Source organism: Capsicum annuum, chromosome 1, assembly GCF_002878395.1.
Source record: "Capsicum annuum cultivar UCD-10X-F1 chromosome 1, UCD10Xv1.1, whole genome shotgun sequence".
NCBI classification, from domain to species: domain Eukaryota; kingdom Viridiplantae; phylum Streptophyta; class Magnoliopsida; order Solanales; family Solanaceae; genus Capsicum; species Capsicum annuum.
In genome coordinates, this window is record NC_061111.1 from 62,631,517 (window position 1) to 62,641,077 (window position 9,561).

At 30.0% G+C, this 9,561-nt stretch overlaps 1 long non-coding RNA gene across 1 annotated transcript; it reads right to left on the reverse strand.

Annotated features, from left to right (window-relative positions):
- Positions 1 to 4,326: 4,326 nt before the first annotated feature.
- Positions 4,327 to 5,937, reverse strand: LOC124887640. The gene is made up of 2 exons (XR_007045435.1): positions 5,803 to 5,937; positions 4,327 to 4,536 (listed from the first exon to the last, which is right to left on the reverse strand). It is a non-coding gene; the product is annotated as an uncharacterized LOC124887640 (long non-coding RNA).
- Between the last annotated feature and the right edge of the window lie 3,624 nt (positions 5,938 to 9,561).

The window sequence follows — 9,561 nt, forward strand, 5'->3', positions numbered from 1 at the left end:
TATATAGTAATCTAAGATGACCATATTTTGTTATGTACATGGTTGAAGGGAATATTTTGAAAAAAGCAATTTTATGAAAATGAATAATTATTTATCTGATGTGATGGTAGATAAATTTAAAATACTTATTTTGTATGCACTTAAAGATATAAAAGTAGTAGATATAAGAAAAATCATATTAGAAAAAGCATTTGGTAAATATTACATGACTAGAGTAAATTATATACCATACCTACCTAACTACTCTTACAAATACTTACCATGATAAATTACATAGAATTTTTAGAAAAAGATATGAGAAATATACAGTTACTAGAAAAACAGATGAAAATAAATATAGACAAATACATGGAAAATAAAGATATAAAATACATAGAATTTCTTAATAAAAATATGCAAGAACTACTAAGGCTAAAACAAACAACTACAAAATATTATAATAAAATCAATTTTAAAAGATAGATCATCTAGATTATCTTAAAGTTTTAATCTTATATATACTTAAAGATATAGAAATAATAGATATTAAGAAAATAATATTAGAAAAAGTAATAGACTATGAAATTGAAACCATAAATTGGCTAAAACAGTTATACGAAGAAATTACCCAGAAGGATATTATACAGATTAAGAGATGTTAGAATATATTAAAAAAACTAGAGAAAATCAAGATAATCTAAATAATGAAATTAATTATAGAAACCAAATTAGGAAAATAATGGAAAATCTAAAAGAAAAATTGATATGGATAGAAGAAACCTTAGAAAATTTAGAAAAAAGTACATGTGATAGTTTATATAATTTAAAAAACTCACTACGAGAAGAACAACACAAGATAATAAATAACATTGAAAATCTAGAATTAGATATACATTACAGTACAGTTAGGATAAATTGTTATACAGAAATTTGTAACTCTGCAATTACTACAGGATAAAATAATAAACCAAACAAATTAATGAATACATCTTACGAAAAAAGTAAATCATTAAAAGATATTGAAACAAAATTTAAGAAATATCCACGCATAAAGAAAAATAGATTCACTAGACACCTAATGAATCTATTTCATACGTCAGATATACTTCAGATATCCGCACCCCAAATTCTAAACAAAGGAGAAAAACTTGACTAAATGTACATAATGATGACTAAAAACATCACTCGGGTGTATACAGGTTACATGAAAACCCTAAGAAACAACTTCAAAATGATCCAGAAAAATTGTGTCGATGGCCACCTACGGGGCGTAGTGGCACCTACACCCCTTAGGTGAGGGGACGTAGGTAGTCCTCAAATTTTGGCCTCTGAAATTTCAAATTCTGACACGTACTGGCCCACCTACGCCTCGTAGATGCCTTAATATGTAGTCATTTTTCGCCTTTTCTTCCTATTAGCTTCCAACACCTAATTTCCTATCATCACTCTAAAAACACATCAAATCCAACAAAATAGCCTTAAGTACATGCATATTCTTCAAGTTTAAGTATCGTAAGTTTCATTAATATCAAAACAGAAAATAAGTTCCAAAAACTACTGCACTAAATTACTATCAACATCCAGTTAAATCTTGTCAAATACAAAATAGAAAAAAATCATCAACAATCAGACTTCAAATACTTCTTTGACACTTGTTATCTTCCTTTCCCTAATAGGCCTCAATGGTTCTTCATCGTCATTTTGAGCTTTTGCTTCTTGTTTTCTCATACCGTAGTTCCACAATAGTGAAGCATATCTTGTACGAAGTACGTTGGGATTGAACTCAACCAAAGAAACGCCTTGACCATAAGAAAGACACTCTGCATATGTAACCATATACAATGCATCACCCCAACTGCATATTTAAACAAATAGAATATCCAAATATATATTTTAACATTGCAATATACTAAAAATACATAACAATTATAAAAAAATACATATAGGCAAATACCTCTTCATAAATAGTTCATATATAAATGTATTTTTCATACATGCAAATTAACATATGTATTTAATATATAAATACAAATAAATATATATTACCCCAAAATGTATATTTAAGCTATCAGCTTCACCAAAATACATATCGGTATATACATATCAGCTTCACCAAAATACATATCAGTAAATACATATCAGCTTCACCAAAATACATATTACCCTAAAATAATATCAACTTTATTGAAATTCCTAAATACATATCAGTACATAATATTACATATACACCAAAAAATACCTCTTCCTCCTTACCTTCTTCCGATTCATTACGGGAAGAGTTTTCAACATCATCATTTACAACATTGCTTGAATCTGCAATTTCATTTGCTTTTCTTTTCTTCTCATATTTTTGTAATTTTGTGGCTTTTGGAGAAGGAGTTTTTTTTTAACCTTTTTTTTTCACAATATCAGCTATCTTCACTGGGTCAATATGAAACTTCGACCTAAGCTCCTTCGTACTCACTGATTTCAAGACGGAGTATTTAAAGTTGTTTAAATACTCCATCTTGAAATCAGTGATTAAGAAAAAGCTTAGGTCCAATAGCCCAAACATAGGTCATTTATTGTCCAAATATGGGTCATTTCTTTTTAAATGAATAAAGCGAAACTAAAAGAAAAATAATAATAATAACCTTTTAAAAGGTGGACCGAAATGACCCAAGAAGGAAAGAGAGGGCCAAAGTAGTCCAATGATTATTAAATAGTAATAGTTTGACCGACTGATCATTATTTGACAAATTATCAAATGTTGTTCATTTATTTTAAAAATGGTCAATAGATGTCCTTTTCCCTAATTTTTTTAGGATAGAATTTTGATAAAAATAATATATCGGGTATAAACATGTAAGACTTTTCAATAATGTAATTTCTTTTAGGATAACATTTTTATAAAATTTTATTTTAATTTTCGTTGTGGTTATTCTATTGGATATACCGCGAAACTTCACCCACTTACCATCAAAGGATGTGTGGTGCAGCGGATGGGACTGCTCCTCCCTTAACCAGAGGTCTCGGGTTCGAGCCCTGGGTAAAGAAAAACCCTTGGTAGAAACTGCTTCCCCTCGAATGGGGCCCTACGCAGTGCTAATCCGAATTAATCGGATTTCAATGCGGGTACCAGATACCGGATGAGAAACAAAAAAAGAAGAAGAGAAACTTCACCTACTTACACCATTAGTTCACTTTTCTGTTTTTTCCCTATCTTCCTTCTGGACATATATATAAAGTGCTTACGGTAAAATTTACCTTCCATAAAATTATTATTATGTGGATTACTGGATTAGCCACGATGCTGCTATAAAACGCCAAGTATTTATAGAATTAACAAAATTGAAAATGTATGTGTTGATTTAAAATTTAGGGTCTTTTGTCGTTACATAGCGAAAGAATGTTACCTAGTACGCACCTAAAGGAATATAGCAGTTGCGGGTCTCCGAGAGATTAAAAAAAATAAAGAAAAGAAAAGTTATCAAACGTTATATTACTTATGTAAAATTTAATACATGAATAATTTAGCTTGTAACTAGCTACGACCCAAGAGTATATTCATCTTTTGTATAAACGGAGATAACAATATATTAGGTCATCACTTCACCGTTTGTTTGGAATATATGTAAACGGCATTACTGAGTTAGATAGTTTGGGTCTCCTCTCTTATTTTTGATTGGGCTAAGCCCACTTATATTTACCTATGGTAGACACACCTATACATATAATACACATATCTATACATACCTAAGCATTTAATACATGTATTATACACATAATATAGATAAGTAATATACACAATCTGTACAACTTAATTATATGTAGTGTATACTTCGATCATTTTTAATAAACTAGATGGTCAGATAATATATTTTATTAACTATAGCTATATTAACAACTTTGTTTGTAGGTTGGGCTAATTTTAGTTTTGGATGTAATATTTCATAAAAATATCAAGATATTTAATAGTATGAAAAGTCTCATGTTTATGCTATATATGATTGAATGGAGGAGCATTTTCGATCATGTTCCATAAAAGAATTGTGCTTGTGAGTAGCTTGACTTTTTTTTCAATATAAAATTAGGACAAATTAAAGTTCAAGTGCTTTCTCCATACAAAGGTATTAGTTTGTCACGATCCAAAATAGAATCATGATCGGCACTAAGGAGGTTAGAACTCCAAAGCAAGCCTCCTCAATATTCTATAAAAAATCGGACAGAGTTTTTTCTATTTTTGAACCTATCAAAATTTCTCCTGTTTACGAATTCACAATACCACTATTCAACATCACCAAATAAGATACAATATTCATCAATGGCTCATTCACTACGTAATAAAATTAAATCCATCTCCAAAAGTAAGAAGAAGGTCAATACTTCATAAGTATATAATATGAAAGAATATTCATGACACTAATAGAGGAAATGACTAAGGAGAGACATTAAGAGTTTCAAAAAAATCATAACACATAAATAAGTCTTCACCCACGCAAACAAATGCGGGGCTCATAAGAAATATGCCAACTCATAAGCTCTAGTTAATGAAATCCTCACTGTCATCCGTGTTTTCTGAAAAAAAAATAACGAGGAGTAAGACGTTAGCTCAGTGAGTAATAACACTTAATCACAATTGTTTTAATAGGGACAAGTCATAAACAGGTTAGCACGAAAATAAAAAAAAAAAATCATAAAATAATATTCTTTCAAAAAGTAATAACCATCATATCAGAAATCGATTAACAATTTGATAAGAATCAACAAATACCATCACATCAAGTCTTAACCTTTCGGAGGTTTCCAAGAATGAATCATGTAATTAGTGCGGCATTATAATTCAAGAAATAGCCAATAACAATGGATCCCTTGTAACGGAGTCAAAATCTTATTAGTAGGTCCCTACTCGAGGGAGATCAGTCACAGTATGCTAGTTCTACCTTCCCACTAGCGAGGGTTGTAACAGTAATCTGTCAATACAAGGTGCACTAGACCTAACGAACCCGCCATTTGCTACGTGATTCAAATCAAGTTCTATTCCCATATATACTTTTTTGTAAACAGTAAGTACTCATATGAAAACATTTGCAAAATAATACAAGGCATTTAAGTTCATATCAAACATATTGTAAATAAACTTGAATAAAACACATGTCAAAATACTTATTTCTTAAGTAAGTGAAGAACTTTCAAAACATCAGTAATCATGTCTCAAATAATGATAAATATGTCTTATAACAGTGAGAAGATCTCAAATAGCCATTTCAGTATCATATCAAGTAAAAGACTTGCCCCATGTGTAAATTCAAAGCATTCAGTAATATCGTTTTTAAAAATCATGTATAAACTATGCAAGTTATGAAAATATAAATTATGGTAAAGTTATTACTCACGGTACGCTTGTCGAAATACCAAAATTGTCACCTCGAATAATTGGTATGACTTCCTTCGATCAAATCTATAATCACATCATATCTTGTGTTAATTTTTTTCGTTTAGGCTAAGATCTAACTACTTTAAACTATCCAACGCTAGAAATTTTATGATTTACCCATTATAAAGAATCTCCAAACTCTCTCAATTCTTAACTCTAACCATGAGTTTTCTTATTTCAATTAATACCTCTGTTACCCGTTATGATTAATATCACACTAAATTAAATTAATAGAATTCTCACTATGTTCAAGCCACACCAAAATTATATAATTCAAATTCCGTTAATATTGTATCCTAAAGTTACACCTTACTGCTCTATACTTGTATCTGATGATTAATTATTCGATACCTATGTAAATTATCTAGACTAAGAATCATGAGAAAGCTGGAAAACAATAAGATTACCTAAGTCCATAAGAAATCTCTTATGAATTTTTCTTTCTCCTGGCGCATATGCTTTCTTTCTTGTTTCAAAGTTCTGTACTTTTTATCTCTTTCTCCTCTCTAAACAATTTTTTTCTTCTATTAGGATGTTGTAGCAATGAAAGTCCCTAAACCCTTTTTTACCCTTGCCATATGGGGCTCACTTTTTGGGCTTTAGTCCCTTGGACTCATTTTACTCATATTTTTCAACTTTTAGTCTTTGTTGGAAAGTTATTCATTTATATCTTTATTTTTTGATAAAAATATAAATACATATTGGTTCATGTTGGGTATTACATTCTCTCCATCTTAAAAAATTCAATCCCCAAATTTAAATAAGTTCATACCTACAAACTGAAATAATTGAGGGTACTTTACACGTATATCATTCTCAAATTTCCAAGTGGCTTCTTCAATGGTATGCTTTCTCCATATGAATTTCATGGACACAACCTCCTTTGACCGTTTCTTACTTGCCTATCAATAGTTGCCACTAGTTACTCCTCATATGTTAAATTCTCATCAAGCTGCAAGGTCGGTGTTTCAAGCACACGAGAAGAATCTAATATACACTTTCTTAGTATAGAAACATAAAACACTGGATGGATGAAAGACATCTCAGGAGGAAGTCCCAAACGATATACTACACCTCTTATTCGATCAAGTATCTCATATGATCCTATATATCTCGGGCTTAATTTATCTATTTTTCTGAATCTCATCACACCTTTCAAAGGAGAGACTCGTAGAAGACATTCCCCTCAACTGTGAACATAAAATCTCTTCTCCTTGTTATTGACACCTAATTTTTGCCATCCTCATTCTAGATTAGTTGAGTTTCTTAGTTTCAAATAATTTTAAAATATTTGCTTAAGTTAATTTGAAAATAAATTCTAAGCCCGCCTTATGAATTTTAGGTGAAATTAATATATTTCGTCTTAAATTACATAGAATCACATAATTCCCACTTAAAGAAATATTGCAAATACTATACTTTTCTCAAAGTCAATTGAAATAAAATAAAATAAAATAAAATAAAATAAGAAATTGATAACATAATTAATTTCTTAATTTTAAATAAAATAATTATGCTTTATTAAATATTTATTTTAAAATTATTGAGTTTGAAAAGCTCGTTAAATTAATAAGTAGTCGATTTAGTCTCAATTTAGTTCCAAATAATTTAATTTCTGTTATAAAACAAGAAAGAACAAAAAGAAGAGTAGAGAGAATAGAAAGAGTAATTCTTATTTATTCTCTTGAGGGATGAGAGATCGTATGATTGTAAATACAATGAACAAAACTCCTCTATTTATAGGAGAAATTTACTCCTAGTCTAAGTAAAAGACAGATGCTTCAAATCCTAATAGATATCAAAATAGATCTTGATAGACATTCACAATAATGTAAATACATTTATAACACTCCCCCTTGAATGTCTAGATAGATAATGTGCCTCATTAAAACCTTACTATAAAAAATCAGTGGGATAAAAAATCTAGTGAAGGAAAAAGAGTATACATTTCTAACAATACGCATATCGACTGCCTCATTAAAAATCTTACAAGGAAAACCCAGTGGGACAAAACCTCATAAGGAAAAAAGAGTATAGCGCTTATTAACTCCCCCTAATGAGAACATTCTTGAACCTTTGTATCCCGATCTTGTACACCATCTTCTTGAAAGTTGCAATTGAAGGAGACTTGGTGAATAAAACAGCCACATTTTCACTTAAACGAATCTGTTGCACGTTAATATCACCATTCTTTTGGAGCGCATGTATGTAGAAAAGTTTTGATGAAGTGTGCTTTGTTCTATCTCCTTTTATGAATCTATCAAGATGTGTTATGCATGTTGCATTATTTCTATATAAAATTATGGGTACATTATCACATTCCATGCCATATTTTTCTCGAATGAGATATATCATGGATCTCAATCATACTCATTATTGACTTGCTTCATGAATAGCTATTATCTCATCATGGTTCGATAAAGTGACTAGATAGACTGCTTTGTATATCTTCAAGATATGGCAGTATCCCCACATGTGAACACATTATATGTTTGAGACCAAGATTTATGCGGGTTAGATGAGTACCCAACATCAACATGACCAATAATATTGGGACTGCAATCTTTAAAAAGTCATTAAAACTCATGTATCTTATCCCATTTCGATGTCTCGTAGTAGGAGTAGAAATATACCTTGCTAACAAATTGAGCGAAAGGCTATATTGGGTCTTTTAGTATTTTACAAGATACATGAGTGCACCAATTATACTAAGATATGGTACTTGATAACCAATCCAAATTGGTATATTTCTCATTTTAACAAATAATCTTATTGCTTTTGAAAACTCTCCAAGAGTTTCAATAATTTTCAAGTTATAAGCTTATATAATATAAGGATTATCAATAAGTTTCCCAGAAACTTTTATATTTTGAATCCTTAAAGAAGTTTTCATATAAATTTTGTCAAGTGACAATATTTAACATTTCATGTGTGACATCTTAGCTTCAAGTGTCTGGACTGCAAATCAAATAAGTTTTATGCTTACCAAAATGCATCCTTTCATGTCACTTGATAAATGTTTCTACGTCAGCATGCTTAAATTAACATAGAATTCAGATCCTCATAATCTTTCACAATATTATGCTAATATTGTATCAAAGATATTGATGATATATCATTTTGTATTGGTTCACAATGTGACATAACATTTTGAGATCTCATCACTTCATTATTTTCAGGTATCTGAACCTCTCGTAAGGTTTCATGAAGTGTAATGTCGTAGACATTGCCTTCCTATTATGATTATTTTCTCCTTATTCTTTTCAAAGATTATTTCATTTGGAACCAATTGGTCTACCACGCTTCACGTATGCATAGACTTTTTTCTTCATAAACCCAAAATAGGAGCACTTGTAGCTTAAATATGAAATGTTTTTGACATTTGACTTGAATTATCTTTTGAATGAGGATCTGGTGATGATTCTAACATATTTCATAGCTATTTATAATCTTCCCTTTATGTTAGAAAAACTAACATACATCCCCTATCTTCTTTGAGGATTCCATCTTTGTGCATCATGGTATATTAATTAATCGTATACCGCACATCAAAACTATTAGATAAAATAGTTGGTTCATCACCTTGAACCAACTGAAGGGGAAGAAATAATCATAATTTATTGGTCTAAGGCATACAAGTGTTATTGTATGCAACATATCATATTTCAGACCAACACATGAAGCTTTATTCTCATTAGCGATGGTTTAGCTATTTATCGAAGGCATTCAATATCAAACCATCATCATTAAAATAACTTTCTTGATTGAACAATCTGAAAATTATGTTCTTAACTCAATTTTATTGAGCAAGCAACTTTATGAATGTCAAACTGCAGGTTGACAATGAATGTACATGTGATCATCTTATTGATGCATCTTTTCAACATATCACATGATAGGTGAACGGGCCCATATTCACCTTTTATATTTTTCAGATTTAAGAAATTCAATCCCAACATAAGTTGGTCCAACCAACTTGTCATGAGAATAAATGACATAAACAATTCTCGAAGAATCATCTAGTTCTTCAATACATGTCTAATATTCAATATGCACATCTTCGAGATGTTACAATCGTTCATATCAATTTATGAACTTTTATTCTAGTAAACTCCAAGTTTACCATGACATGTACTTTTTTTCTTTAGTAAATTTCAGATTTACTA